This window comes from Simochromis diagramma, unplaced genomic scaffold, assembly GCF_900408965.1.
Source record: "Simochromis diagramma unplaced genomic scaffold, fSimDia1.1 OVJJ01000743.1, whole genome shotgun sequence".
NCBI lineage: Eukaryota > Metazoa > Chordata > Actinopteri > Cichliformes > Cichlidae > Simochromis > Simochromis diagramma.
Window position 1 is genome coordinate 18,341 of NW_024386843.1, and position 26,141 is coordinate 44,481.

The 26,141-nt window shown below is 40.9% G+C and overlaps 3 long non-coding RNA genes and 1 other non-coding gene across 5 annotated transcripts; 3 read left to right on the forward strand and 1 right to left on the reverse strand.

The window, feature by feature from the left end:
* Positions 1–894: 894 nt before the first annotated feature.
* LOC120731999 lies at positions 895–17,165 on the forward strand. Its single transcript, XR_005695473.1, has 3 exons — positions 895–979; positions 11,114–11,121; positions 17,154–17,165. It is a non-coding gene; the product is annotated as an uncharacterized LOC120731999 (long non-coding RNA).
* LOC120732000 lies at positions 9,230–26,131 on the reverse strand. Of its 2 annotated transcripts, none has more exons than XR_005695475.1 (3): positions 25,792–26,131; positions 13,408–13,410; positions 9,230–9,242 (listed from the first exon to the last, which is right to left on the reverse strand). It is a non-coding gene; the product is annotated as an uncharacterized LOC120732000 (long non-coding RNA). The 2 variants fall into 2 exon arrangements; XR_005695474.1 differs by lacking the exon at positions 13,408–13,410 and adding an exon at positions 20,010–20,014.
* Positions 17,268–19,053, forward strand: LOC120731998. The gene is made up of 4 exons (XR_005695472.1): positions 17,268–17,338; positions 17,651–17,695; positions 18,505–18,534; positions 19,000–19,053. It is a non-coding gene; the product is annotated as an uncharacterized LOC120731998 (long non-coding RNA).
* LOC120732001 lies at positions 25,763–25,922 on the forward strand. Its single transcript, XR_005695476.1, has one exon. It is a non-coding gene; the product is annotated as a U1 spliceosomal RNA (small nuclear RNA).
* Positions 26,132–26,141: the final 10 nt, after the last annotated feature.

Genomic DNA, 26,141 nt, shown 5'->3' on the forward strand with positions numbered 1-26,141 from the left:
TACCCCTGTCGAGCCTTCCACAAATACAGTTTCGTTAGGGCCATCAACAAGGAGATCTTTCAACTTCGTGATGCCTTTGGTTCCCTTACCAGCTCCCTTTCTGACACTGTTAGCAATCTGGGCGTGTTGCTTGACAGCTCGTTCAAACTCGATAAACAAGTGTCTGCTGTAGTTAGATCTAGTTTCTACCAACTCCGTCTCATCTCTAAGGCTAGGCAGTATGTTCTGCGTAAGGACCTGGAAAAGCTCATCCACGCCTTTGTGACCTCAAGGCTGGATTACTGCAACTCACTTTATTTTGGTCTTAATTCTGCCCTCCTTCATAGACTGCAGACAGTCCAAAACGCTGCGGCATGCATTCTGACCAGAACTGGGAAGTTTGCCTGTATCACTCCTGTTCTAGCTGACCTGCATTGGCTACCCATAAAATACCGCATCCAATTTAAAATACTGCTGCTTACGTTTAAAATTACCAACAACACAGCACCGAGCTACCTTAAGGAACTCCTTAAATCGTATGTTCCTGCCAGAGCATTAAGATCATCTACTCAGTTACTCTTGGTGCAGCCTAGATCTCGGCTGAAGTCTAGAGGTGACCGGGCGTTTGCCCTGGCTGCACCAGAGTTGTGGAATAACCTTCCGATTGTGATCCGGGCATCTGATTCCATCCAATCTTTTAAATCACGGTTAAAAAAACCTATTTGTTTAATCTCGCCTTTCCTGCTTGTTAATGCTCGCACCTGACTCTTAGACTTACTCTATTTTTCCTTATACATATTTTTTATGGCTTGTGCTTTTATTATGTTTTTATTTGAAATGCATTTTATACTACCCCTGTGTATTAGTGGCATTGACCTGTGAGTATATTTGATACTTTGCTAAGGCCTTATAATACTCGTGTTACTTCTCTGTCTCTTATGTTAAGCATTTTGGTATACCGCTGGTTTTTAAATGTGCTCTATAAATAAAGATTGTTGTTGTAGATCTGTCCGCTAGCCTCGTTTCTTTTCCCCTTCCCTATAAGAAACATTAGCTCATCATATTGGATGCCATTTAAACACTCATATTGCACCTGCATTTCTCTCCACACTTCTTGCGCAAAAACACATCCCCACATTACATGTTCTATCGTTTCTTCTTCTTCTTGACAACTACTCCTTGGACAGTTTTTATTGTCGCTTAATCTATGAGCATACATTATCGACCTCACAGGAATTTTCCTGTGTAACAGCAACCAATTCAAATCTTTACACCCATTGCTCAGATCTTTTCCTTGCGCTTGTTTCCATGTAGCCTCTTTCACCCACACACACTGTGTGTGGGTTTTTTCCACCAGAGTCCTATACGAGGTCTTATGATTCAAAGCAAGGTCCTTATCCTTGCATTCTAAATGCTTCTCCCGCCATTTAATCAATTTTGCATAGTACACCGGTCTACTTTCTGCTCTGGGCACACTATTGTCCCACTCGATCAGTTGTCTCAATGGGCCTGATAGCCAAAAGTGAATTAAAGATTGACATTTATGTATATAAGGCTTGTTCAGTATGTTACAAGTGTTACAGTAGTACAATACATCCAATTTTAATGGGATGCATGGAACACCTCTCCCGCCTTTTAGTATCGGCTGGTACATCATAGTTCTTTTCACGTATTCGTACCCACCCCAAATGAACTTGAACACTTCCTGTGTTAGTTCCTTCCTAAACATTTGTGGTAAAGGAAAAACATATGCCAAATGAAGTAGGGCAGGCAGGATGTCGGCTTTCACGACCAGAACTCTGCTGGTTATGGAGAGCCTTCTTTTCTTCCACATCCCCAATTTCCTCCTCACTTTTGCCATTTTAGACTCCCAATTCCGTTCTCCCGATCTCCCCCAGGATTCCCGAAATTAATACCTAAGGACCCGCATGGGGCTTTCACAAAGGGAAAGCCCGCAAAGCCTCTCCCTTCTGCCTGCCCACCTTCCCAGAAATTTATATTTTGTTTTTTCCTTATTCACCCTTGACCCTGCCACCATTTCAAAAGTATGTATTAACTGCATCGTCTCCCTCACACTCCCATCATCCCCCAAATAAAGGGTAATGTCATCAGCATACTGGGAGATTTTTAACACTTCTCCCCCTGGTAAGGCTACCCCTCTAATTTTCTGATTTCCCCTTATCGCACTTGCTAATGGTTCTACATGGATAACGTAAAGCAAGGCAGACAAGGGGCAGCCTTGTCTGAGTCCTCTTTGCTGATACACCTCATCTGTCAAGAAACCATTTACTTTCACCTTGCCACAGATATCAACGTACATCATTTTTATCCAGTTCAGAAAATTTTCCCCTATATTGAAAGTCCTCATCACCCTCCATAGAAAATCATAATTGACTCTATCGAAGGCTTTTTCTTGATCAATTGTTACACATATAGAGGCTAAATTCCTATCTTCTATATACGAGAGTACGTCCCTGTGCAATTGCAAGTTCCAAGCAATCTGTCTACCCTTTACTCCGCAGGTCTGGTCCTCATTTATAATGAACGGCATAGCCTGAGCCAAGCGTAACGCTAAAGCTCTGCTCAGGATTTTATAATCCACGCAGACCATAGACAAAGGTCTATAAGTAGAAAGTATTGCCGGTGAGCCTTTCTTGTACAATAAACTAATCACCCCGGTCCTCATACTTTTCAACATATAGCCCTTTTCACGCATTTCATTAAATACTTCTAGCAAATGGTCCCGATAAGGTCCTAGAAAGTAACATAAAACTCTTTCGAGAGACCATCTATTCCAGGTACTTTGTTATTTTTCATTGTCTTCAAGGCTTCATATAATTAATTCTTATTTATACATCTATCCTTAGTCATTAAAGAGCTGACAGAATTAGAAAAATACAGCTGATAAAATGTAAGGCAAAGCATTGGGATGGTCGATGGTACTTTCAATGAATTGTCAAATTGGTTGGTACTTGGCTTAGACAAAGTATTGTTAAAGGTGATGGTATGTGGATAAGATATATAATAAAGTCAGATGTCTGACAGATTTCACGTAACAAATCAAATGGATGTTGAAACTGAGACACTGGGGTATGATAGCAATATAGATCCTGACTGTAAATTTTTTTACCAAAATGTTAAAGGACTGTAATTATTATACAATGGAACAATTTAATAGGAACCTAGAGCGGGGTAAGAATATAACCATGGTTCATTTCAATAGTAGAAATCTATATGCAAACTTTCAATTTATTAAAGAATATATAGCAAAGTTTAATCAACCATTTGGTGTGATAGCAATATCAGAGACTTGGATAAACACTGGAAAAGAAGAGGATTTTGAGATAGAGGGATATGAATTCCTCCACTTAGATAGGACTAATAAAAAAGGAGGTGGGGTGGCACTCTATGTTGATAAAAATTTAAGGTTTGAAAAAATGAGAAGAATGACGAGGGTGGTAGATGGAGTGATGGAATGTATAACAGTGGAAATAAATCTGAAAAAACAGAAAAATATGATTGTCAGTTGCATATATAGAACACCAGGGTCAAAGATTGAGACTTTTAAGGACATTATGGAGGACTTGTATACAAATCTGAATCAGAAAAGAATGTTTATTTGTGGAGACTTTAATATTGATTTATTGAACCCAAATCATAATAAGAGTATTGAAGAATTTATTGGTTTCAATGTATTGTATGGGATTATTTCCCCTGATAACAAGACCGATGAGAATAACCACTCATGGCGCAACTCTATTAGATAATATTTTTACAAATGTAATGGAAGAAAATATAAAAGGGGGGATATTGATAAATGATATAAGTGACCACTTACCAGTTTTTGTAACTTATGACTGTTGCTATAAAGTTCATAGAAATGAATGTAAGACAATATATAAAACAATTAGAACAGAAAAGACAATGCAGTGTCTCAAAAATGAGTTAATAAAACAAGATTGGACTATTGTATATAAACACAAGGATGTCAATAAAGCCTATGAGGCATTCTTAAGCATATTCATGGCCTTATTAGAGGAAAACAGCCTACTTATTGAAGTCAACAGGAAAGATAAGTATGCAGGAAGACCATGGATGACGAAGGGACTGCAAAATGCCTGTAAAAAAAAGAACACCTTATATAGAGAATTCATTAAAAAGAGAACTACAGAATCTGAAAAGAAATATAAAAAGTATAAAAATAAATTAACTAACATAATGAGAACTTGTAAAAAAGAATACTTCATCAAAAAGTTAGAAGATAATAAAGATAGCATGAAAGGGATATGGAAGGTAATAAATAGTATAATAAAAAATGGACCAAGGACTAATGACTACCCTGGGTATTTTATGGAAGGGATAAATACTATTAGTAAAATGAACGAAGAAGTAAATGGATTCAATGAATTTTTTGTAAATATAGGGCCAAAACTGGCTGCAGAAATAAAGGTTGATATGATAGAAAGGGAGAATGGAGGAAACATTGAAAGGAATGCAAGTTCAATGTTTTTAAGAGCAGTGGAAGAGAAGGAGATATATGATATTGTCAGTGGACTTAAGAACAAAATGAGTACCGACTGTCATGATATTGATATGGTAACGGTAAAGAGAGTAATTGATGGTATTGTAAAACCACTACAATATATTTTTAATTTGTCTTTCCAGGAAGGGGTTTTTCCACAAAAAATGAAAGTTGCAAAAATTATTCCTATTTATAAATCAGGTGAAAAGCATTGTTTTACAAATTATAGACCAGTGTCGGTACTCTCCCAGTTTTCTAAGATACTGGAAAAACTATTTCTAAAAAGATTTGATAGCTTTGTGGATAAACATGATTTGTTGGCAAATTGCCAGTATGGGTTTAGAAATAATAGATCAACAGTTTTGGCATTGATGGATTTAATGGAAGAAATAACAGAATGTATGGATAACAAGAAGTATGCACTTGGAGTCTTTCTAGATCTAAAAAAAGCATTTGATACTGTTGACCACGAAATTCTAAAAATCAAACTGGAAAAATATGGGTTCAGGGGTGTGGTACTGGATTGGATAAACAGCTATGTGATGAATCGACAGCAATATGTACAAATAAATGAGTTTAAATCTAAATTGATGGATATTGAATGTGGAGTACCTCAAGGATCAGTATTAGGTCCGAAAATGTTTATTATGTATATAAATGATATTTGTAAAGTATCGAAGATACTAAAGTTTGTAATTTTTGCAGATGATACCAATATACTTTGTTCAGGTGTGGAATTTCAACAGGTTTTGGAGGTGATCACACGGGAGTTGAAGATATTAAAGAAGTGGTTTGATAGAAACAAATTGTCCTTAAATTTAAATAAAACAAAATTTATGTTATTCGGAAACTATAAGAAAAACATTAACATTGAAATTTGTGTCGATAATATATATCTAGAAAGGGTTAATGCCATAAAATTTCTTGGTGTGATCATTGATCAAAAGGCCTGTTGGAAATCACACATCACTTATGTGAGGGGAAAGTTAGCACGGGGCATTGCTGTCTTGGGGAAAGTAAAACAATTTCTGGATAGGAAAACATTGTATATGTTATATTGTGCTTTGCTATTACCATACATGAGTTATTGTGTAGAGGTTTGGGGAAATACATATAAAAGTAATATTCAGACTATAATCATAATGCAGAAAAGGGCCATTAGACTAATAAATCAGGAGGGGTATAGGGCTCACACAAACACACTCTTTATTAGGACGCAAGCTATAAAATTCCAGGATCTGGTGAAGTTTAAAACAGTGCAAATAATATATAAGGTAAGGAAAGGGATGCTCCCAATCAAAATAAGTAAATGGTTCTTAGAAAGAGAAGGGAGGTATAATTTTAGAGGGAAGTGGAATTTAAAATTACAAAAAGTAAGAACAACATTGAAAAGGATGTCTATTTCAATAGCGGGAGTTAAAATCTGAAATGAGTTAAAAGAAGAAATAAAGGTCAGTAGTGATATAAACCAGTTTAAAATAAAACTCAAAAAAGAAATATTAAATAAGTATAAGAATGAAGAAAATGCAATTAACCCAAGACAGCAGTCAAACTCATGTTTATTTTCTTCTGCAAATTAGCAAATCTAAATATAGTTTTAGTTGAACATGTGAAAATATTTTTTTGAGATGTTATGTTCTAAGTTGAAGGCATCGTATACGTTTTTGTTGTTCAAATTTAGATGATGAAGATGTAAACCTGAGGGGGTAGGGCTAAATAAGTATATACTTCTGCCTACTCCTTTTCAAACAACTGTATGGAATGATTTTATGAAACGTTGGTGAATGTATATGTTTGAAATAAAAAGGAACTGAACTGAACTGAACTATCCATGGATTTTGTTTCTTCCTCCGGTAACCTTTCCCCTAATGCCCTCAAAAAAATCCCCTGCGCATTTTTATCCAACTCTTCCTTTTCAAACAACCGCGTGTAGTACTCTTCTACTACTTTCCATAAATTCTCAGAACCCGTAATCATCTTCCCATCTTTCTCCAATTCTTTTATTAGTCCTCTATCTTCCCTCATTTTCATTTGGGCAAAAAAATAAGCCGAACACTTCTCTTGACCCTCATACTCCTCCTTACTTAGACTTAGACTTAGATCCTCCTGCGCCGATCGGCGCATCGGGCGAAAAGAGAACGACATCGAACTTGGTCTATCGCGGCAGTTGTTGCTTCATTCCATGACAGTTCGACTGAACGTAAATCTTCAAGGAAAGTCCTCCTCCATGTTATTTTAGGTCTTCCTCGCCATCTCTTTCCATTCTTCGGGTTCCACAGAACTGCGACACAGGCAGGTCTCGGGTCCAGTAGCCGAAGGATGTTACCGGCAAATCTGAACCGACGCTTGGTGACTTGGACATGGAGCGGCTCTACTCCCGCACGGCGATATACTTCTTCATTGGTAACGCGATCCCGATATGTGATCTTGAGCAGCCGTCGAAGACAACGTTGTTGGAAGACGTCAAGATGGTGGTTGATCTTTGCAGTTGATTTCCAAGTCTCCGCTGCATACAGTGCCGTCAGTATAACGATGGTCTTCAGGAGCTGCAACTTGGTTGATTAAGGCAGTACGGTGGTCATCCATATAGGTCGTAATCGTTGAAAGGCTGCCCATGCTTTCCCAATTCTGCACTTAACGTCATGCTCCACGTCCCCATCACTGCTAAAAGTGCAACCCAGGTACATGAACCTGTCCACCTCTTCTAGCTGCTGCTGCTTCACAGTAACCGCTGTGTTTGATGGTGTAGCGTAACCAACTCGCATAATCTTCGACTTCTCACCGCTGATCCTGAGTCCTATCGGTGCTGCTGCGCTTTCCAAAGATGAGGTTGTTTTCTGAAGAGCCCGGAGTGTTGGTGCAAGTAAGGCTACATCGTCCGCAAAGTCCAAATCTGTGAACTGCTGCAGGGGATCACGTCCGGCGATACCCATCGTGTTCGGTCCAATTGCTCAGCGCATGACATAGTCAATGGCGATGTTGAAGAGGAATGGCGATAGGACGCAGCCTTGTCGCACACCAGTATCGATGTTAAAATATTCCGTGATGCCGTTGTCTGTTCGGACGCAGCAACTAGAGTTGCGGTACAACACTTGGAACGCGGTAACGAAGCAGTAGGGTACGCCGTAAGACTTGATGATTTTCCAGAGCGTGTCTCGATACTCCTCCTGCATAAACTTAAACATCCTAGTCCTCGCTCTCTTTTGGAAAAAATCCTCTTGTTTTTTTTAATAAGACATTCAATTTCTCACTTCTATCCCTATGTCTATTTCTGTTCCTATCCCCTTCCTCTTTTGCAATTTCCCTCTGCAAAACCTTAAAGACCTTCTTTGAGGCCTGTGCTCTCCGCAAACTGTATTCAATTGAAAATTTCTTTATTCTTTTTTTCATTTCCTCCCACCAGCTCCCTCTATCCACATACAAACATTTCAATTCCACCCAATGTTGGAAGATCCTTCTGAAACTTGCCCTATATTCCTGTTCTAACAAGATGCCATTATTTAATTTCCAATATCCTTTTTAATATGCTGTCCCCTCACATTCCACCTTCGCCCACACTACTTTGTGATCAGTAAAGGGCGCGTAGAAGGACCCTGTTTCAATTACCTTTTCTGTATCTCCTGTAAATTTTCCCACGTATGGGTCGGACAGTTGCCTAATGGCTTTCCCATAGTATCTACTAACCTATACTTTACCATAAGGTTCCTGGGTGGAAGAGAACCATCGTTCTTATCTAAAGAGCAGTGTAAGTCACCGCCCACATAGATTACATTACTTGTCATGAAACAGATATTCAGGCTAGAAAAGAGTTCTCTACGGGCTCGTGGTTCTGCGTGTGCATATATATTTACCACACGACATTGTATTCCAACCTTTTTAAAATCCACCACCAAGACCCTACCCTGTACTACAGAAAAAGTGTCCATAATTTGAATACTTCTTTTCCCACACAAAACTCCCACCCATGACCCATATACACTCCATGCTGCTTCATCTCCTTTCCACTCCTTTGTGAAGAGCAGAGCGTTGTCCTTGTCTCTTAAGTGGGCTTCCTGGATCAAACATATGTCGAAATCACAAGTAAAACCAAGTATGTTGGACTACCAAGAACACAAACTTAGAAACGGTCCAGAAAACTACATCACACAAGGAGGAAAGGAAGAAACATTTATTCCCTTCTACTCTGTCCATTTTAATAATAGGGACTACTTCCCCAAACTTTCCTGAGAAAATAATGTTCGTATCGAAAAACTTTCTGTATTACTTTCATTTTCACTCCCATCGTTGGAATCATTTTCACTTATCGTGGTGCTCAAAGGGGTGTGAGTACACTCCGTTTGAGTTCTTTTTGGGGCATGTCTTTCTTCCTCCCCACACAGTAGCACAGTCTCTAGTTTTTTTCCATTGCTGTCTTCTGGCCGAAGCCTGCCTTTTCCTTCTTTTCGCCTTCTGTCTTCCTGCTTTCCAAACCTCTCTCCAAGGTTGCTCCGTTATGTCCTCACTCGTAGCGAAGGATCCTTCCTTATTTCTGTCCTCTGTGTCTAACAAAGGAACCTATCATTCTCTCCGAATCCTCTTCTTCCCCATTAGGCTCATTTCTTTCACCTGCAGGAATCTCCTGCATTAACATGGGTGTTCCTAATTTGTCATGTCCAGTTTCCTTATCTTGGCCCAAAGGCCCCACCACTACTGCTGCATATGACCTGGGCTTCGTACAATTTCTTGCCATGTGCTCTTCTGACTCACATAAGTGACATCTCTTTAGTTCAATGCAGTCTCTTGTACTATGTCCCGTGTCATTGCAATTCCGACACCTCACCTGATTGCAATGAGCGGCTTCATGGCCTTTGCCGCCACATCTTCTGCAAACCAAGGGTTGGCCCACGTAAATGAGGAAGCCTCTGTCTGCCCCGATGGTAAAAACTGCCGGCGGATGTCGGTAGCCATCCTCACTGTTCGGGTCTTCCTCCATTTTGACGCGAAATTGTCTTTTTCCAGCCCATAAGCCCAAACCATCTTTTATTATTCTTACTCCAGGTAGTACCTTTACGTGCCTTTCCAAAAAACATCTTATAGTCTCTTCAGAAACCCATGGGTTGTACATATGAACAGTTAGGATCCTGTAGTCACATCTATACAAAGGGGTGACCATGTACCTTTTTAGTTCTTCCTGTGTCGTCAGGTGAACCTGTCTCCTTGCTTCTTCCGCTGTATCTTTCGTAGTTAGCGTCACATCATAGTACTTGTTGATTATACTCTGTTGCAAGCAGTAGATCTCTTCTGGCTGGATCTGCAAGGCATCAAACAGAATCCTCCTCCATCCTCCTTTTTCTGGTGGTTTTGGGAAAAGTGCTTTCCACCTATCTTTAATTGTATCACTTCCCCATCTTTCCAATTCAAACAAGTATATGTTTTCAATTTCTTTCTCTATTGCCCTAAATCTCCCTCCATTTGTATGCCCCGGTTATATATCCCTGCCTTGCTTTCCATAATTTGAGTTTTACAGTTGATATTAACATGCACATTTTTTCACTCTGCTCTTTTCCAAACCCTTTAATCCCAAACGATATGATCTCATCGTATGTCACATTTTCCAAGCACTCAAAGCGTTCTTTCACCCCCCCCCACTTGACCATGCGCTGATAGAACTCGGGCCTAACCTCAGCTTTAGGACCCTTGTTATTCCACCCAATTAAAAAGCGGAATGGTACAGACAATCAGAACCATAACAAAGTTTGACATTTATGCATAAATTGCTTTTTTAAAAGTGTACATACATTGCTGTAAAATATTGTGTCCAACTTCAGGGGAACGTTCGGCACATCCCTCCCACCATCTGATGTCTCTTGATACATCAGTGACCTCTTCACATATTCGTAACCCCCCCATATGAACTTAAATATTCCCCTCATCAATTGCGCTCTGTACGAATGCGGCATCGGAAACACATAAGCCAAGTACAGCAGCTTGGGCAATATATCGGCCTTTATGACCAACACTTTTCCTGGTATAGATAGCTTCCTTGTCCTCCATAATCCCATTTTCCTCTCAACTGCCACCATTTTAATTCTCCAATTACCAACCGCATCCCCCTTAAAATCGTGTCGTCTGCATATTGCGATATTTTAAGTATCTCGCCCCGGGGCAACGTTATCCCTTTAATAATCTGATTTCCCCTTATTTCACACGCCAAGGGTTCTGCATATAATAGAAATAGCACCACAGATAACGGACATCCTTGCCGCAGTCCCCTTGTTTGCTGGACTTTACCCGTTAGGTTTCCATTAATTTTAATTTTGGAATTTATGCCTGTATATAGCACCTTCACCCATTTTATAAAATCTCCTCCCAAACCAAATGCCTCCATAACCCTCCACAGAAATGTATGATCCACCCTATCAAAGGCCTTCTGCTGATCCAAGCTTACACATATTGCGGCCAAGTTTCTCTCCTTTATGTATGCCAGAACATCCCTATGTATATGTAGGTTCCGTGCAATCTGCCTACCCTTCACTCTAGTGATGGGATTTCCGGCTCTTTTTAGAGAACCGGCTCTTTCGGTTCGGCTCACTAAAAAGAACCGGCTCTTTCGGCTCCGAACCGGCTCTTCAGGTTGTTTTGTTGCTTTAATTAATTTATTATTAACAATAATATAAAATGATGCACAAAAGGAATTACTAATGTAAAAAAAAAGTGGTTTTATTTATATATGTTTATATATAAATATATGCGGTGGCCCCTAGAGACAAAACACGTACAAACTCCAAAACACATTAATAGCATGAAACTGAACTTCCTGTCTGCCTTTTTCCAGTCCATATGCCCAGGCCATCCTTTATCTTGCGTACTCCGGGGAGTACAGTGACATAACTCCCCAAAAAGTACCTGATGGTTTCTTCCGTGACCCAAGGGTTGTACATGTGTATCGTTAGTATTCTATAGTCGTTTCGATACAGTGGGGTCACCATATATCTCCGTAGCTCTTCATCTTCCTCCGCATTTCACTTCCTTCTAACTTCCTCCGCTCGTTCGCTTGTAGAAAAGGTTACGTTGTAGTGCTTACTAGCTGTACTTTGTTGCAGGCAATAGATCTCCTCCGGTTGTATCTTCAGAGTTTCAAAGATAATTCTCTGTCCAAAAGTTATTCTGTCATGGAAGGTGGTGTTCCAGTAGTCCTGGCATCCTTCTCGATAACGCTGGCCGACGGCGTCGCCATCTTCCTTTGCTTCTCAATAAGAACAGATTTTTTTTTTCTTTCGAAAATTTTTTATTGGCACTCAAACATAAAAACCAAACACAGTCATCTCATAAAATTCAATTTCTACTTAGTTTAAAAGATTGCTTTTTTTAAAAAAAGGGGCCTGTGCAGGAGCGATGTGCCTCTCTTTTAAAAACAGTTTTTAGGACCCATCCCATCCTTTTACAAACTGTCCTGGTGCTCAGAGGGGATCCCCCCACCTTGCTCCTTCCCACCGACCTCTCCCGGAGAGTCAGGCCGCTGCTGCTTTGACCTTTCTATGTGCGGTACCGACTCCTCCATCCGAATGGGCACAGAGGCGATTCTTCTTTGTGGCTGCTTCCTAGGCTTGCCGCTTGCAGCACAGGTCTCTTTGATTGTTGCTGCTGCCATTCGGAGAGCAGCCACAGGGGGGATCTGCATGTGCTTGCTTACCAGCAAGTTCCTTGAGGTCCAAATGGCATCTTTGATGGCGGCGAGAGTAAGCCACTGCTTTTCAAAGTCTTTCCTTTGTGCTTTTGTTCCCTGGCTCACCCCATAGAGCACTAACTGTGCTGTTAGGACCTCCCTTGCTGGTAAGTACGGGAATTGCGAGGAGCCGGCATTTGCCCACAGGTCTACGGCAGCACTGCACTCCCAGAGTAGGTGCCTCACCGTCTCAGGCGCGCCACAACCCGGTCGGGGACACATGGCTGTTGCAGACATGCCCCGGGAGTGCATGACGGCCCTGACTGGGAGAATCTCATGAGCCACCATCCAGGACAGATCCCGGAGTTTGTTCAAAAGAATGGGATGGTTCACCAAGCGCCACACATCTGTGGCCTCTCCGATTGAGAGGCCGCGCACTGGAGTCACAGATTCTCGCTCCTGCACAACAGAAATAAGAGACCGGTGTTTAGTTAAAATGTTCAAGTCTTCATTTTCCAAATTAAAAGAGACTAAAAATGACTTTAACTCAGCATAGGCTGGAGGGAGACTAAAAGAGACGGGTACTTTAAGATCCACTGGTATCAGTTTCTTCTGTCTTAAGTAGCTCCCCATCCAAAATCTGACCCACGCCTGTGTTTTGGAGTTACTGAAACAGGCCGTAGCTTGCCTCATGTGGCTGCTGGTATAGAGACTTCCTACAAACAAATACAAGTCTGGAACCCCTTTTCCTCCATTGTCTTTCATTTTCTTCATTGTTCCCCTTCTAAGTCTTTCCCATTTAGAACCCCATAAAAAGTAAAAAATGGCCCGTTCCAGTTCTAACAGCACTTTTCTGGGTGGGATAAAAACTCAGCTGACTAATAAAAGCAGGGGTAAAATCACTGCTTTGATGATTAAAACCTTGCCCCCCAAAGTCAACATTCTCAGTCCCCAGTACCCCAGTCGTTGCTTCGCTTTCCCTATAATGTCAGCCAATTGGTCTTTCCTCCTCCTTCCTTGTCAAACTTAATCCCTAAAATCCTCTGGTCGTTTTGTATAACATTCATCTCAAGTCCGGTCAACTCTGTAGCCCCCCATGGTCCATAAAATTGTGCCTGAGTCTTATTCTTGTTAAGCTTTGAAGCTGAAGCCTTCCCAAACCAGTCAGTTACGTCAAAAGTCCTTTTTACTGACGAAAGGTCTGTACATAAAATATTGATGTCATCCATGTACAGAACACATTTTGTTGTTTGTCCGCCACTCCCTGGTATTTCCAACCCATTTATTCCTTTGTCACTTCTCAAGATCTGCACCAGTGGTTCTATGCAGATAACATAAAGGAGTGCAGATAACGGACAGCCCTGACGGACACCGCAGTGTAAATCTACCGCTTTTGTCAAGATCCCGTTAACAACAAATCTACTGCCAATCCCCTTATATAGCAGTTTCACCCAAGAGATAAACTGTTCTGGAAACCCCATCTTTTGCAGCACTCTAAAGAGGTACTGGTGCGAGATCCGATCAAAAGCTTTCTCGAAATCTAAATTTAAGACAATTAACCGAATGTTTCTGTCTCTCGCAAAACAGATGGTGTCTCTGATCAATACGAGGCTGTCTGTGATCTTCCTACCCTTAACAGCGCAGGCTTGATCCGGGTGGATTATCTGGCTTAGAACAGGACGTATCCGTGCTGCTAAAAGTTTACTAAAATGTTTACAGTCGCAATTTAAAAGAGCAATTGGTCTCCAGTTTTTTAAGTCAGTCTTGTCTTTGCCTTTATGAATAAGAGTGACTATCCCTATTCTAAAGCTGTCAGGTAGTCTGTCAAGTTGGCTAAAATCTGTAAAAACAGTAAGTAGGTCCGATGCTAAAATGTCCCAAAAGGTCAGGTAAAATTCAATCGGAAGTCCGTCTATTCCTGGGGACTTCCCGCTTTTAAAACTATTGAGACACTGATTGAGCTCAGTTAGTGTAAAGCCTTGACTTAAAAACCCATTATCCTCAACAGTCTTTTCAATAAAATCCAAGGTCTTTGAAATAATCTTCAACCACCTGCATGATGTCCTTGGTATTTTTGACTTTTTGTCCAGTTTTATTACTTAGTTGAGAAATAAAACCAGATTTGCTCATAATTTTCTTGAAGAAATATCTTGTGCATTTTTCACCTTCCTCTCTCTCTTTTTCCCTGCTTCTTAAAATGACGCCCATACTTTTTATGTCTGCAATTTCCTGCATTTCTTCCTTGACTTCTTTGATTTCGTCATTAAAATTGATCCCCTGTTGGTTTAAAAGATAATACCTTTGTAGTTGTTTCTGCAGACCCATCATGCGTCTGTTCTCAGCAGCCTTCTTCCTTTTCCCAGCCTGTCTAAAAAATAACTGTGTCCGTCCTTTAACCATTTCCCACCACAGTGCACGTGTTTCGTAAAAGTCCTGGAGGGTCTGCCACTCACGGTACTGCTCCCTGTACTGGCTGACCAGATTCTGGTCCTCCAGCAGGGAGCAGTTGAGTCTCCACAGTCCTCTCCCCATCGTCACCCCCGAAGCCAGTGTGATAGTACTGGACAGCATCAAGTGATCGGAAAAGAAAACAGGCGTCAGTCTAGCATTAGTTGGTAATCACAAACAGGTAATCGATACGAGAGGCCCTAGAGCCATCACCACTGACCCAGGGGAAGCCCTCCTCCCTGGGATGCATTGCTGTAAAACAGTCAGTAAGTTTAAAATCCCTAACCATCCCCTGCAATAAAAGTGACGTCTTATCAACTTTAAAATCTTGCCTGGCTCGTTTCCTATCCTTTCTGCTTAAAACACAGTTAAAATCTCCCCCAACCACTAAAGGCACCCTCCCAAGCATGTGAGGCTGCAGTTCCTCTAAAAGGTCATACCTTTCATGCTTGTCATTAAACCCATAAATATTTAGGAGGTTAAAATCCTTTCCCATAAAAGTCAAATTTACTAAAAGCGCTCTTCCTTCTCTCACCACAGTGCTCCCCTTTACCAGAACAAGAGGGTTTTGGATTAGAATGGCTACTCCATCATTTTTATTTTCATTTGATCCACTCCATATTGATGGACATTTGTGGCCACATATCCTGCCACTGAGCATATGCTTTTAGGAAAGGTATAGCACATTCCTGAATTAAAATCACATTTGACGTTATGGTATTTAAAAAGGATAACACACTCTGGGCTCTCATTTTGGTCTTAACACTTCTAACAATAATAGTTGAGAAGGTGAGAGCCATGAGTAATGATAAAAAGGGGCAAGCTAACCATTTTTAGAGGTTAAAAGGAATTGATTCTCATCAAGAGAAGACTTAACCCAAGCTTCGGGGATCTTAAAATCAGTTTATTTCTCGTGAACAGAGCTCTTCCTTCACCTCGCATGGTTCGGGAGGAAGGGTTGGAGCTCTATTCCCCTTACGGACTCTGGGAGACGGCCTCTGCTGCAACGCTGCATTTACCATACAGTCCTTGGGGGTTGATTGCAGAACTATATTGAGAAAGGAGACCTCATTTGGTGAGTCGGGGGGGAAAATCCTGGAGTCCCCCCCAGAGGAACTCTCTGAAGGTGCTTCAAGTCTTCCCCTCTTTCCTGAGACAACTGTCCCAGAAGACAACTCTGATGCCGTCCTCTTTGCCAGCTGGGCATCAGGCAGGGGCTGATTCTGAGTACTGTCAATTAAAATGCTTTCATCTTCTTGTGCTCCACTCTCAACCTGCCTGCCCTCCCCCTCCTCTGAGGTTTCTGGTTGGGCAGGCATTTTATGCCCCTCCCCATTTCCCGCCTCCCCCTGTTCATCTCCTCCATTCACAAGTTTTGGCGGGAAATTCAGATTTTCAAGCCCAGCTGCATCAATTAGTTCTTCCTCATTGCCTATTTTGTTCAGGTTTTGCTCTTTTGTCGGGTTTTTTTCCTTAAGTTTATTTGCAAATGACCTAGGGCAGTTTCTGAAGAGATGGTCCTCTCCTCCACACAGATTACACTTGCGGTTATTTCTACATTCAGTAAACGTATGCCCTCTTTCTTTACATTTTCCACAAATGATTACCTCACATGCTTCTACCAAGTGCCCATGCTCCCCACACCTCCGGCAGAGCTTTGGTTGCCCCTAATAATGAATGTAGCCTCTGTTGTCCCCCAGAACTATCATGGATGGGAGATGTTTCAGGCCCCGAAACCCATGGAGGTCTTCCCATTGTTGTATGGGGACCTTCCATGCGCAGTTCCAGATTCCATCAATATCCCTCACCTTCATAGCCTGACCTTTCACAGTGCAGTATCTTCCCAGCCACCAGCAAATGTCTTCAGCATTAACAGTTTCATTGAACATTCTAACAATCACCGTTTTCAAGGTGTTGTCAGTCAGTTTCTCAACGTTAAATGCTTCAAATTGAGGTTTCACATTCTCATACCTTATCCAAAAATCTTTTAGCAATGCGCTTGAACAAAAACTCACATCAAATCCTTTGTTGAAAGGGAGGGTCAGGATACAGTTCAGGTCATTTGGTGAAAACTTCAGCACTTGCTGAATCATCTTCCTGGAAAAGTCCAATCTAGACATCTTTGGCAATTCTCCTAATTTTTCATTTAAGATAAAACGCACACTGTGGTGCCTCCGCATGCCGGCATGGTTGGCCACCATGGTGGAGGCACCACAAAGCTAGCAAAGCTAACAAGTGTCCTTAAAACAGTAAAAGATAACATGAAAAGCATAAGAACAATAAACATTTCACGTTATAACGTGATATAGCTCTATTTTTCTTTTGCCTGGGTGGCAGCTCCACGCTTCCATAATTTGGTAATCAAAATATGTAACTTAATTAATTATATTGTGACGTACTTTTGCCTTTTCTTATTATTCTGCCTTCTCAGAAAAGGAAAAAAATACAAATAAAAGTGTTTACACTTGTTATATACAATAACTATCAAAACCTATTCACATTTAATTTGGCTTTCACAGAAATCCCACCTCTCCTTCTGGCTACAGAGTACTTACCAAGGTTAGAAACAAAGCACAGTTATGCTTTATTAATGTTCGCTAATTACAATGTTCCACATTTCCTTGCTTTTTAAGTCATTTTTAGGCTTTTTAGAGTTTTTGTTTTTTTAGTAGTAATGTTTCTGCCTATTTATTTCAGTCCATGAAATCGAATGCAGATCTTCCTGATGTGAGATTTACATAAATGTAAGTAATTTTGTTTGTCATTGTCATTAATGTTGTTGCTGTTGTTGTTTTTGTGCAGTTTGCAATCATATAAACCTAGCAAGCATCAGTCAGCACAGTGACTAACCTAAACAGATTCTTGCTTTATTCACATATATTATATGTAATTATATATACCTGTACATTGTACCTAGGGTTGCAGCCACTTGGCCCCACCCCATTGTTGTGACAGCCCTGATTGTACTTGTACACTGCATCTGAACAGGGAACAGTCTGCCACATTAATGTATTTTTAAGTGACTTGTTTGTAATACATGAATTTGTTTCTTACAGATGTCAAAGTCTCAACCTCATGCTGCCCTTCCCCATCCTCCTAAAGTAAGTATTTGTTGTTGTAGTTTTTTATGCAATGTCTGCGTCACATGCTAATCATAATTATTGAAACAACTGTTTTCTAACTGATTTTCCAAAACACTAGTTATGTTTGTTGTCATTCAGACCAATACTACTGCTTAGACATTGCTTAGTGGTCATGCATGTTATACAAGCTCGTTATGATACCAAAACAGTAGGCCTGTCACAATAATCGATATATCGACTTAACACACAATACATGTACATGACCTCAATAATTGTTGATGATGTAATTTATCTGCCATTATATTTACAAAAATAAAATATAATGATAACAAAACAATAACATTAAATAACATTGTTTTCTATTTGTTAGAAAATTTACTATTTATTCAAGTTTTTAAGGTATCTAATATTTTGAGTCCTAATTTCAATGATCTAAATACTTTAAGAATTAGATGTTGGTTTGTCAATTGAAAGTGTGTAGATCTTGCATTATTATGGTGCTATATTATGATTATACATTCAAAGACATAAAATGGTCTTAAAATGACAATGACATAACTTGTCGCAATTGTTTATGGGGCAATATACCGACCAACAAAAAGTCGTTATCGTAACAGGCCTTCAAAACAGACGGTTTTATGATTGATAAATTCAAAAAATAAATACATTTAATTTCTCTGAGATTCTCTAATATTCAGTTACAGTTCACAACACAGCTACCTGTACATGCAGTATTATACTGTAAATATAAATCTCTGCATTTAGCATCATTTTTTTTATTACAAATACCTGTACTATTACTAACACATTTACTGTTTTACTTTTAGCCTGTGGATACAAATGCAGATTTCCTTAATGTAAGTTGTGCATTTTAATTACATCATGTTATTTTTATTATTATTTATTTATTTATTTTTATTTTACATTCAAATATTTCAAGCTTCTTAGTTAAAGAAGCTTGTTTGCTAGTAGGTAAAGAATAGTTCACCTATAATTGATATTCCCAATTAATTTCTCACTTCTGATTGAATGCCTTTGTTTGTTTGCCTTTTTTGACTAAAACAAAACATTTTTGCAGGATATATATGGTGAATTTATATGCATAGATACAATCGTAGTGCTTGACACATGCACACAGCAGTAGATGTACTAAAAAGGAAATAATTACAATCATGATGTTGATTGCTGATGTCAGTATATAGATTTTAGAGGAATGTTTTGTTTTTCACCCAAAATGAACTATATTGCTTCAGAAGAGATTTATTACCCTACCTGACTCTTATATATTGTTCTGTTTTTTGTTTTTTTTTTGTTATTTTCAGGTTCAATGGTGCGTGTTCTTCTAATGGCCGCCCTAGAGACGACCAAAAGGGGTGTTAGCATTACTGTAATGTGAACTGGATAGACTTTCCATCTAGGAAAGAAAAAAAGAGGTAAAATTATGCGTAAAATATATCTGTATTAATATCTGTTTGCTAAATGAAGCCAGCTAACATAAATCATATTTTTATTTTAACTCTGATAAAAGTAATAGAACTGTGACTTTTGTTTGTTACAGTGGCAGTAAGGAAGAGTGTTTCCCAATGTGTCCAGAAGGGCTTTGAGGATTGCAGATTAGCTCGGTCATTCTCCACCACCCTTGGGGGCATCTCCCATTTTGACCTCGGGACTTCCAGGTTATACTCGGCACAGATGTTCCTGTACACTATGCAGGCCACTTGGTTATGGCGTTCCATGTATGCCTTGCCTGCTAGCATCTTGCACCCTGCTGTTATGTGCTGGATTGTCTCAGGGGCATCTTTACACAGCCTGCACCTGGGGTCTTGCCTGGTGTGATAGACCCCAGCCTCTATGGATCTTGTGCTCAGAGCTTGTTCTTGTGCTGCCATGATTAGCACCTCTGTGCTGTCTTTCAGTCCAGCTTTGTCCAGCCACTGGTAGGATTTCTGGATATCAGCCACCTCCTCTATCTGCCGGTGGTACATACCGTGCAGGGGCCTGTCCTTCCATGATGGTTCCTCGTCTCCCTCCTCTTTCTTGGGTTTCTGCTGCCTGAGGTATTCACTGAGCACTCGGTCAGTTGGGGCCATCTTCCCAATGTATTCTTGGATGTTCCTTGTCTCATCCTGGACTGTGGTGTGTATATATATATATATATATATATATATTAGGGGTGCAACGATATTCGTATCGATATTGAACCGTTCGATACAGTGCTTTCGGTTCGGTACGCATATGTATCGAACAATACAACATTTGTAATTTATTTTATCAACTTTCCTTCTGACGATGCTGTCTGTGTTGAGCGCTCAGTGAATCTGCGTTCGACTACTCCGCCTAGGCTGCACTGTCGAGCGCAGATCCACTGAGCGCTCAACACAGACAGCATAGTCAGAAGGAAGAGCGCAGGGCAAGCTAGCGAGACAGAAGTTAAGCTCCCCTTGCAACATGGACCTCCCCCACCCTCATTCAGATCTGGCGTTTGGAATTATTTTGGTTTTCATGTGACGTATGACCCTGAAGGTAAGCGAGTCATGGACTAAAGTAAAACAGTATGTTGCTCAATTAACAATGCTCAATTACATGGGTGGGAGCTAGTGTGTTAGCGCAGTTAGCTCGTTAACGTGTTGGCCGTCCAGCCCCACGCACTGGGCGATCAGGGGTAGCTCGTTAACGGAGATTTGCCGTGTTGTGGCGTTAAGGTCATTTCAACGAGATTAACCTGAAAGCACTAGTGGGAACACAACGAATATGACTGCACATTTACGCCGACATCATCCTAGTGCAAAGACAAGTGGAAGCAGACAAAAAAAGCAAGCATGCTACTAACTTTAGCCGAGTCATTTAGACAGCTGTTAGCACATGATTCTCCTTATGCTGCTGAGAATATAGCCCAGAAGAAGCGGATAGTATAGCTTTTATTTTGGAAAGAGCGATTTCTCTGTAATAAACTCTCTTTTCCAAAGATGAGTGATTCCTCAATCAGATACAGGGCTTGCAATATCGCTAGCCCGACTGTCCCGGAGCTAGCGATTTTTTCAGTCGGGCTACCAAAATCTATCTCTGCCCTGCCCGTCGGGCTATTGTAGGAAGGAAAAATATAAGTCAATGCTTTTGCATTCTTTCGGAAATGTAGCTGGGTAATTATGTCATTGGCATCGGTGAGCCACTGTCAATATGTGACATATTGAAATCGCGTTTGAATTTGCGCTTGTTTTTTGCTCTCACTTTGCAATCGTGCGAACTGTGTATAGAGAGCGACAGCACTGATCTGTGAGTGATGATAATTTGTGCACCAATTCCTCTGACATCGTCTTATTAATCGTTAGCTTACTATGCAAACATGACAAGTGAAATCTCCCGCAGCTTAAACATGTGAGAGGTTGATCGCGCAGAGAATCGCTGAGCGTTATGTGTGTGTGTGTGTGTAAAAGCAGCAGCATATATATTTTAGTTCTGCTGAGCCAAATAAGACAGGTCAGGGTGAAGAAGTGACAGCCAAAGAAAAGCTTACCACAAAACGGAGAAGTTATGACAAATCAGACTATAAGGCAAAAAGAAAGTGCAGCTTTATGGTTTCATGGACAAAAGAATTTCTGTGGCTGCAATATGACGAGCTAAATAACCAGGGGTGCACATAAGTGGTCCGCAGGTGTGCATTCGCTGTCAAAATAAAAAACACGCACAAGGGTTAGGGTTAAATTTAAAAACTGTACTTTTGAGTTAAAATATATATTTATAATTTTAATAAATGACAAATTAAAAAGGCATGAACATTTTTTTTGTATCGAAAAAATATCGAACCGTGACACCAAAGTATCGAACCGAACCGAACCGTGAATTTTGTGTATCGTTGCACCCCTAATATATATATATATATATATATATATATATACATATGTGTGTATATACACACATGTATATATACACACATGTATATATATATACATATACATACATACATACATACATGGTAGGATTTGTAAAGAATTTATTCGTAAATTAGGGTGGAAAATAAGTATTTGGTCACCTCAAACAAGGAAAATCTCTGGCTCTCACAGACCTGTAACGTCTTCTGTAAGAAGCTTTTCTGTCCCCCACTCGTTACCTGTATGAATGGCACCTGTTTGAACTCATCATCTGTATAAAAGACACCTGTCCACAGCCTCAAACAGTCAGACTCCAAACTCCGCCATGGCCAAGACCAAAGAGCTTTCGAAGGACACCAGGAAAAGTATTGTAGACCTGCACCAGACTGGGAAGAGTGAATCTACAATAGGCAAGCAGCTTGGTGTGAAAAAATCAACTGTGGGAGCAATCATCAGAAAATGGAAGACATACAAGACCACTGATAATCTCCCTCGATCTGGGGCTCCACGCAAGATCTCATCCCGTGGGGTCAAAATGATCATGAGAACGGTGAGCAAAGATCCCAGAACCACACGGGGGGACCTGGTGAATGACCTGCAGAGAGCTGGGACCAAAGTAACAAAGGTCACCATCAGTAACACACTACAACGGCAGGGAATCAAATCCCGCAGTGCCAGACGTGTTTCCGCTGCTGAAGCCAGTGCATGTCCAGGCCCGTCTGAAGTTTGCCAGAGAGCACATGGATGATACAGCAGAGGTCAGATGAAACCAAAGTAGAACTTTTTGGTATAAACTCAACTCGTCGTGTTTGGAGGAAGAAGAATACTGAGTTGCATCCCAAGAACACCATACCTACTGTGAAGCATGGGGGTGGAAACATCATGCTATGGGGCTGTTTTTCTGCCAAGGGGACAGGACGACTGATCCGTGTTAAGGACAGAATGAATGGGGCCATGTATCGTGAGATTTTGAGCCAAAACCTCCTTCCATCAGTGAGAACTTTGAAGATGAAACGAGGCTGGGTCTTCCAACATGACAATGATCCAAAACACACCGCCCGGGCAACAAAGGAGTGGCTCCGTAAGAAGCATTTGAAAGTCCTGGAGTGGCCTAGCCAGTCTCCAGGCCTCAACCCCATAGAAAATCTGTGGTGGGAGTTGAAAGTCCGTGTTGCTCGGCGACAGCCCCAAAACATCACTGCTCTCGAGAAGATCTGCATGGAGGAATGGGCCAAAATACCAGCTACTGTGTGTGCAAACCTGGTAAAGACCTATAGTAAACGTTTGACCTCTGTTATTGCCAACAAAGGTTATGTTACAAAGTATTGAGTTGTATTTTTGTTATTGACCAAATACTTATTTTCCACCCTGATTTACGAATAAATTCTTTACAAATCCTACCATGTGGATTCATGGATTTTTTTTTCACATTCTGTCTCTCACAGTTGAAGTGTACCTCTGGTGCAAATTACTGACCTCTGTCATCATTTTAAGTGGGGGAACTTGCACAATCGGTGGCTGACTAAATACTTTTTTGCCCCACTGTATATATATATATATCCAGAGTGCTGCATGTGGAAGGGGGAGCCCTGTCTCCCACGCTGGCAACTCATACTTACCTGGCAGGGGACATACCATGATCACGAAGGTGGTTCACCCAGGGCTCTTGTCGGCAAGCATTCTTGAACAGCTTGCCACGCTAAGTCTTTATGAGGATTTAGCAGGCATTTGTTATTTATGTTACCCCAAGCCATTTTAGTGTGGGTTTCACGCAATTTTCCTATCGGTGACATACTACCTGTTGGAAACAATGTCTCCTCTATAGTTGCGCGAGTTATCTCCTGAAGGGTTATCCTAGTCGGAAGACGTTTCAGCAAACTAAACACTACCTTGTAGATTACAGGATATTGTTCAGAGAAGGGCACGTTAAGGGGGGGGCGCACACCCCACGCCTGCAAAACTTTCCGACCCACCCAAAACTTAGTAAAGTATGGCCAAAGTTTATCTTTAGGGTCACTAAAACATGCCTTAAGAATTGGGGTGATAAACATCTCATTGCACTTGGACTCTAATTCTGGTACTGCTCTCCCTCCTGTCCCTACTGGTTTGTACATAACTTCCCTCTTTGCTCTCTCATGTTGACCTCCCCAAAAGAAATGAAACATCGCCTTCCTCAATGAAGTTAATATTTCATAAGGGATTGGCAACGTCGTTGCCAAAAAGGCTATAGAAGCTATTACTTCAGCTTTTATTACCAGAACCTTACCTATAAAGGAGAGTTCCCTATCTTTCCAGTTCAACAGTTTCCCTTGTATTTTTTGTAATTTTGAATTCCAATTCTTAATTCTCATATTTTCTCCTATTTCCACCCCTAAAATTTTCAACGTTTCTGATTTTTCTTGCAATCCCATTTTTTTCTTTAATCTCACGCCACTTAAAGTAAATCACCTCACTCTTCTCTTTATTAATTTTCATCCCTGAGGCTTTTGTAAAAGCTTCACAAACTGCCAAACTTACTTCAATCGACTTATTGTCTGTAAGCAGCAGAGTTATATCGTCCATATACATGGAGAATTTTATTTCCAACCCTCCGCTACCCGGTGGGATCAACCCCTTAATTAGCTCATTAGCTCTTAGTGCGCATGCCAGTGGCTCCATCACCAATATAAACAAAATAGGGGACAAGGGACATCGTTGTGAATGGGGCACAGACCGCTACGGTCCCAGTGAAATCTGGAGTAAGACAGGGATGTCCCTTGTCCCCTATTTTGACACTACTACATCCAGTATATAACACCTGGATCCATCTCCTACACCCTTCCCCAAATCCTAAGCTATAGAGAACTTTCATCAGAAAGACGTGACTGACGTTGTCAAAGGCCTTTTCTAAATCCAGACCTAACATACAAAGGGGGATGTTCCGCTCTAAACTATAGAGGTAAATAATTTTTCAATTTTCAAAGAGTTTTATTGTTCAAAATCAAAATTACATATGTTCATTCATAAAGAATTAAAACAAATAAGCAACCAAGACTCTGAAATCAAAAACCCAAGATGGCGAAACCCACAAAGGGAAAAAAACACACAAAAAAGGTCAAGTAAACAACAACTAATACTCTCACATGGGTCTGGGTGAACCACCTTTGTGGGTTAAGCTTGGATTTAGAAAAAGCCTTTGACAATGTCAGTCATGCCTTTCTGGTGAAAGTCCTAGATAAATTAGGATTTGGAGAAGTCTTTCGGAGATGGATTCGGGTGTTGTATTCTGGTTGTAGTAGTGTTGTGAATGTGAATGGTGTACAGACTACTACAGTTGCAGTGAAAGCTGGAGTAAGGCAAGGATGCCCGTTGTCTCCCACCTTATTTACAGTGGGGCAAAAAAGTATTTAGTCAGCCACCGATTGTGCAAGTTCCCCCACTTAAAATGATGACAGAGGTCAGTAATTTGCACCAGAGGTACACTTCAACTGTGAGAGACAGAATGTGAAAAAAAATCCATGAATTCACATGGTAGGATTTGTAAAGAATTTATTCGTAAATTAGGGTGGAAAATAAGTATTTGGTCACCTCAAACAAGGAAAATCTCTGGCTCTCACAGACCTGTAACGTCTTCTGTAAGAAGCTTTTCTGTCCCCCACTCGTTACCTGTATGAATGGCACCTGTTTGAACTCATCATCTGTATAAAAGACACCTGTCCACAGCCTCAAACAGTCAGACTCCAAACTCCGCCATGGCCAAGACCAAAGAGCTTTCGAAGGACACCAGGAAAAGTATTGTAGACCTGCACCAGACTGGGAAGAGTGAATCTACAATAGGCAAGCAGCTTGGTGTGAAAAAATCAACTGTGGGAGCAATCATCAGAAAATGGAAGACATACAAGACCACTGATAATCTCCCTCGATCTGGGGCTCCACGCAAGATCTCATCCCGTGGGGTCAAAATGATCATGAGAACGGTGAGCAAAGATCCCAGAACCACACGGGGGGACCTGGTGAATGACCTGCAGAGAGCTGGGACCAAAGTAACAAAGGTCACCATCAGTAACACACTACAACGGCAGGGAATCAAATCCCGCAGTGCCAGACGTGTTCCGCTGCTGAAGCCAGTGCATGTCCAGGCCCGTCTGAAGTTTGCCAGAGAGCACATGGATGATACAGCAGAGGATTGGGAGAATGTCATGTGGTCAGATGAAACCAAAGTAGAACTTTTTGGTATAAACTATAGATATAACATACCATGATCACGAAGGTGGTTCACCCAGGGCGAGGCTCAACCATTGCACTGCGGTTGTGCTGACCCTTGTGAATTCCCCAAATGCGGGAATCTCAACTGCATAATTTGTGGTAGTGGGGGACTGCGTTCGCGCTCTCCCCTCACTCTTGTGTCCAAAGCAAAGATCCATGTGTCTGCTCTTCTCTCGGTGTGCCCTTTGAACTGGGACAAAATGCGATGGCTTGCTCACGTCAATGGTTTCAGGCATTGGAATCTCTTATCGAGATGGTAAGAGCGGCAAACGTCTCGATAAGAGCGTGGAGCGAACGGAGCGAGCCCCTAATTCGGCTCCCTGTTCTAAAAATGCGTTTAATACGTTGCC